General features: G+C 38.1%; 1 pseudogene; it reads left to right on the top strand.

Annotated features, from left to right (window-relative positions):
- The first annotated feature begins 558 nt into the window (after positions 1–558).
- On the top strand, positions 559–1,450 carry LOC129622068 (olfactory receptor 11H6-like; annotated as a pseudogene).
- Positions 1,451–6,543: the final 5,093 nt, after the last annotated feature.

The following is a 6,543-nucleotide window of genomic DNA, read 5'->3' as shown; positions in this document are numbered from 1 at the left end:
GTTATATGCTGAAATATTTTGTAATGAAATCATACATTTGGTATCTGCTTTGAAATAATATGGGAGGTATGGAAGTAGGTGGAGTTACAGCAAGTTTGCCCATTAATAATTGTTAAAGCTTTGTGATAAATGTGTAGGGATTCACTATACTTTTCTATTTGCTTTTGTATATCCCAAAAGTTAAAAAAAAATAAATATTCTTATTAAACTTTGCTTCCCATTCTCTGGGGAAAAAGAAAAAAAAAAGCCTCTCAATGGCAAGGAGTATCTACCTTGGTTTATGTACTGGTGAGGACACAGACAAAGGAAGACATTAAGTGGACCATGACAGGCATGATGATCATGAAGATGAGGCCATAATAAGCCCCCAGACTCCAAGTTCCTTGTTTCCTCCAGTGTCACACTGGGTCAAAGAATGCTAAAAATCTTTAAGTAATCTAAAATCATGCTGCTCGCTGAATTAATGTAAAGCAGTTCAGAAATATCTTAATGAGAAAACTTCTGTAGAGTCATTTGAAAGATAATAATGTCTTCCTATTGCAGTTTTAGGAGAAAAAAATGAAAAACCCAGGAGGAAATAATCGCTCAGACCCTGTGAATGAATTCATTCTTCTTGGATTCCCTTGTACCTGGGAGGTTCAGATCTTCCTCTTCTCATTCTTCTCTGTGATCTATGTGTTGACACTAACTGGGAATTTGTGCATTATCTGTGCAATGTGGTGGGACCACCATCTCCACACCCCCATGTACATCCTGCTGGCCAATTTTTCCTTCCTGAAGATGTGGTATGTCACTTCCACTGTCCCCAATATGCTAGCCTACTTTCTCTCTGAGACCAAGACCATCTCCTTCTCTGGCTGCTTCCTCCAGTTCTACTTCTTCTTCTCCATGGGCACCACTGAGACCTTCTTCCTGTCTGCCATGGCCTTTGACAGGTACCTTGCCATCTGCAGGCCCCTTCACTACCCCGCTGTCATGACGGTGCAATGCTGCATCAGAATGGGAGCCTGCTGCTGGGCCTGTGGCTTTTAGTACTTCCTCTTGCCTATTCACCTAATCTCTCAGCTCCTATTTCATTGTCTCAATAAGATTGATCGTTTCCTATGTGACCCAGGACCCCTTATAAAGCTGTCCTGTGTGCCAGCCCCTGCCACTGAAATCATTTGTGCCACTTTTAACTCAGTCATCATTTTCTCTACCTTACTCTTCATTACCAGCTCCTACACCCTGGTTATCAGAGCTGTGTTTAAGGGTGCCCTCAGCAGAAGGCTGATGTAAGGCCTTCTCTACATGTGGATCCCGTCTGGCTGTGGTGTCCCTGTTTTATGGCTCCATCATGATTATATATGTGAGCCCAACAGCAGGCAATTCAGCAGAGATGCAAAAATATGTGACTTTGCCCTATATTGTATTAACTCCGTTATTCAATCCTTTGATCTATAGTCTCTGAAATAAGGAGGCACTGAGAAGATTATTTAAGATGGTGAGATTTAGTCAAAAGCATTAAAGAAATCTCTGAAAAACTGTGTTCATAACTGAAACAATGTATGGGAAATAAATAATTAAAATATTGGGATTCAATTGTACTAATTAAATTAGGAAAATGTATTTTGGAGGAGGAGGAACATACTCAAGTTCATTAAATTAACTGTATCCATTTTTATTGTTAGAGAAAATTTTATATTAATAGTAAAACTTTCAAATTCAAATAAAAATAATCAAAAGCCAGATGATCAGTCTTCTTGCTGGCATTCGCATTGAAACTAGTTAATATTTGCTGCCAATATCACATACATACATACTGGTACATGCAATCTGTCCAATATTTTAAATTTATTACCAGTATTTCTCTGGTGAGTCAAAAGTTTTGTATGCTAAACTTATAAAACAACATTTAAATTTTACTATCTCAATATTAAAAATATAGCAAAATACATTCACCTTCTTATGAAAAATTGATTTATCATAATTTTATTTCTTAACATTTTCTCATCAAAATTTAGTTAAAATAATTTTACTATTTGGATCCAGGTGGTATTAATACTTTTTTCCATTTTGTGTATTTTTTCCATTTTTGTGTATTTACTTTTAAGAATTATTTTTGGAAAGAGCTCTCTTAAAAAAAAAAAAATCCAAACCTTTTCTTAATACATCATTTGTGTCTTCTGTAGGTTAAGGTTAGAAGATAATGACTAGTGACTCTTAGGTATATTTCAAATTACAAAATTGTTAGGTTTGCCTCTTCCAACTATCTCAACAACACTAGTACCTCATGCTCTCAACCAGAATTTTCCTCATACCATAAAGAGAACCTGGACCCGTTAGCTATCACTCCCTAATTTCCCCTCTCTCCAGTCCCTGGAAACAATTAATCTACTTTCTGTTTCTATGGATTTTCCTATTCTGGAAATTTCATATAAATGGAATCATACAATATGTGACCTTTTGTGACTGGTTTATTTCACTTAACATTATGTTTACAAGGTTCATTTATGTTGTAGCATGTGTTCAGTTTAGTTCAGTTCAGTCGCTCAATCATGTCCAACTCTTTGCGACCCCATGGACTGCAGCACACAAGGCCTCCTGTCCATCACCAACTCCCGGAGCTTGCTCAAACTCACGTCCATTGAGTCGGTAATGTCATCCAACCATCTCATCCTCCGTTGTCCCCTATTTCTCCAGCCTTCAAACTTTCCTAGCATCATGGTCTTTTCAAATGAGTCAATTGTTCGAATCAGATGGCCAAAGGATTGGAGTTTCAGTTTCATCATCAGTCCTTCCAATGAATATTCAGGACTGATTTCCTTTAGGATGAACTGCTTAGATCTCCTTGAAGTCCAAAGGACTCTCAAGAGTCTTCTCCAACACCACAGTTCAAAAGCATCAATTCTTCGGCACTCAGCTTTCTTTATAGTCCAACTTGCACATCCATACATGACCACTGGAAAAGTAGTTTATTACATTTGTGGTTGAATAAAATTCCACAGTATGGATATACCATATTTTGTTTATCTGGTTAACTGTTGATGGCATTTGCTTGCATTATTGGTCTATCTGAGTTATACATAGACAAGTTTATTTTGTGTATACATATTTTCAACTTTTTTAGGATATATCCTTGGGAGAGGACTTGCTGGGTCACATGTTACTTCTATGGGCTTCCCAGGTGGCGTTAGTGGTAAAGAACCCACCTGATAATGCAGCAGACTCGAGAGATGTGAGTTCCATCCCTGGGTCAGGAAGATCTCTGGAGGACGGCATGGCAACCCACTTCAGTGTTCTTGCCCGAAGAAGTCCATGGACAGAGGAGCCTAGTGAGCTACGGTCCATAGAGTTGCAAAGAGCTGGACACGACTGAAGTGACTTAGCCCAGCACAGCACACAATCTTGATATTACTGAATAGACTATTTCATATCACATATTTTCAAGAGGAATCCATTTGATTATGACCTTGAATCAATCATTTCTTGATCTAACTTTTAAAAATAAATTGTTGACATAATTTATAATTAAATGGGACTTCACAGAGATATTTAAAACATTGATTTAGGACAGGGAAAAAAAGAATGAGAAATAAATTGCTGATAAAAGGAAACAATAGAATAGGCAAATTGTGGAATACGGGGTAAGTGGAAAGATGTAATTAATGAAATAACTATAATGATTGCAGTAAATAATACATAATAATAAAGTTCTTTTCTTTAAATACATTATAAAGAAAGCAAGTGTATAGGAAAAGGCTTAGTATGTCTAAACTATTGGTATTGTCAAAACTTTTGTTCACAATCTTTTCTTTGTTTCTGTTTCTATAGGTTGAACAATTTCCATATTACCAAATATCACTATGTGAACATCATTTTAGTCAATTGTCTTAACTGGCCATTTTTTTCACATTACTATACTTACAGATTTTTTTTTTTTGAATGTGGAATATATTTTTTGGTCCAGTTAAAATGTCATAATAGGGGCAATTTTGATGGTGGCCAAATTGTAGCAAATAATGTGCTTATAACAGAGTAGGCAATGGCACCCCACTCCAGTACTCTTGCCTGGAAAACCCCACGGATGGAGGAGCCTGGTAGGCTGCCATCCATGGGGTTGCACAGAGTCGGACACAACTGAAGCGACTTAGCAGCAGCAGCAGCAGCAGCAATGTGCTTATAAATGTATGAGAGGAAGGAATTAAAGCAGCTGGTGTGTTATCCATTCACTCCCTTCACCATGAGGAAATTCCTGAGTAAAGGAAAGAAGACAGGGGAACCACACTAAATTCCTTATCAACTAGACTCCAAGTAAATCAACTAAAGGTATTTCCTAGAAAAAAAAAAAAAAAAAACAGACTTTAATCTCTTAAATTCCCTTATGAAAATGTTACTGATAAAGGATCACCTACTATAATACAAATCCAATATCCATCTAGAGGTGTGGCTGTCTAGCAAATATTATGTAAGTTATACAGCTCTTAGGAATGTAAAAAGGAAATTTTCCAAGTGACCTGGACTCATCAGATTACATTTTAGTAAATAAATAATGCTACCTTGCTTATTTAACTTATATGCAGAGTGAGAACTAAGTCATTCAGTCATGTCCAACTCTTCGCAACCCCATGGATTGTAGCCCGCCAGTCTCCTCTGTCCATGAGATTTCCCAGGCAGGAATATTGGAGTGAGTTGCCATTTCCTTCTCCAGGGGATCATCAGAGTATATCATGGTAAGTGCCAGCCTGGGTGAATCACAAGCTGGACTCAAGATTGCCAGGAAAAATATCAACGACCTCAGATATGCAAATGATACCAGTCTAATGGCAGGAAGTCTAGAGAAACTAAATGGCTCTTCATGAGAGTGAAAGAGGAGAGTGGAAAAGCTGGCTTGAAATTCAACATTCAAAACTTAAGATCATGGCATCCAGTCCCATCACTTCATAGCAAATAGAACAGAAAATGTGGAAGCAGTGATAGATTTTATTTTCTTAGGCTCCAGAATCACTGCAGACAGTGACTGCAGCCATCAAATTAAAAGGCCCTTGCTCCTTGGAAGGAGAGCTATCACAAAACTAGACAGCGTATTAAAAAGCAGAGACATCATTTTGCCAACAAAGGTTGATATAGTCATGTATGGATGTGAGAGTTGGACCATAAAGAAGGCTGAGCACCAAAGAATTGATGCTTTTGAATTGTGGTGCTGGAGAAGACTCTCGAGAGTCTCTTGGACAGCAAGGAGATCAAATTAGTCAATCCTAAAGGAAATCAACCCTGAGTATTCCTTGGAAGGACTGATGCTGAAGCTGAAGTTCCATCCTTTGAACACCTGATGCAAAGAGCCAACTCACAGGAAAAGACCCTGATGCAGGAGAAAGATTGGAGGCAAAAGGAAAGGAGGGCAGTGGAAGATGAGATGGTTGGATGGCATCACCAACTAAATGGACATGAATTTGTGCAAATCCTGGGAGATAGTGGAGGACAGGAAACTGGCATGATACAGTCCATGGGGTCACCAAGTCAGACAGGACTTAGCAACTGAACAATGATGAATAAATATTACTGTGAAATGGACAATCTTATCTGCTAGTGAAACTGTACCCAGTTCCATAGGAACACAAAGGACCAGATTTACTAGTCTATCTATATGTGGAATCTTAACAAAACAAAAAGCACAAAATTCATAGAAAAAGATATCAGACTTGTGGTTGCCATAAATAGAGTGTTAGCAGGAGGGGGATTTGGAGGTAGGTGGTCAAAAGATACAAAGTTCCAGTTAAAGATAAATAAGTACTAGGGTGAGTCTCTTGATGAGGGTGAGAGAGGAGAGTGAAAACGTTGGCTTAAAACTCAGCATTCAGTAAAGGAAGATCATGGCATCTAGTTCCATCACCTCATGGCAAATAGATGGAGAAACAATGGAAACAGTGACAGACTTTATTTTCTTGGGCTCCAAAATCACTGCAGATGGTGACTGTAGCCATGAAATCAAAAGATGCTTGCTCCTTGGAAGAAAAGCTATCACAAACCTAGACAGCACATTAAAAAAACAGGGACATTACTTTGCCAACAAAATTCCATGTAGTCAAAGCTATGGTTTTTCCAGTAGTCATATGGATGTGAGTTGGACCATAAAGAAAGCTGAGTGCCAAAGAATTGATGCTTTTGAACTGTGGTGTTGAAGAAGACTCTTGAGAGTCCTTTGGACAGCAAGGAGATCAAACCAGTCAACGCTAAAGGAAATCAGTCCTGAATATCCATTGGAAGGACTGATGCTGAAGCTGAAACTCCAATCCTTTGGCCACCTGATTCAAAGAACTGACTCATTAGAAAAGACCCTGATGATGGGAAAGATTGGAAACAGTGACAGACTATTTTCTTGGGCTTCAAAATCACTGCAGATAGTGACTGCAGCCATGAAATTAAAAGACACTTGCTTCTTTGAAGAAAAACTATGATAAATGTAGACAGAGTGTTAAAAAAACAGAGACACTGATTTGCCAACAAAGGTCTGGATAGTCAAAGCTATGTTTTTTCCAGTAGTCATGTATGTATGTGAGAGTT

Source organism: Bubalus kerabau, chromosome 10, assembly GCF_029407905.1.
Source record: "Bubalus kerabau isolate K-KA32 ecotype Philippines breed swamp buffalo chromosome 10, PCC_UOA_SB_1v2, whole genome shotgun sequence".
NCBI lineage: Eukaryota > Metazoa > Chordata > Mammalia > Artiodactyla > Bovidae > Bubalus > Bubalus kerabau.
Note: the sequence above shows the minus strand (reverse complement) of the source record. Positions and strands in the feature narration are given on the sequence as shown.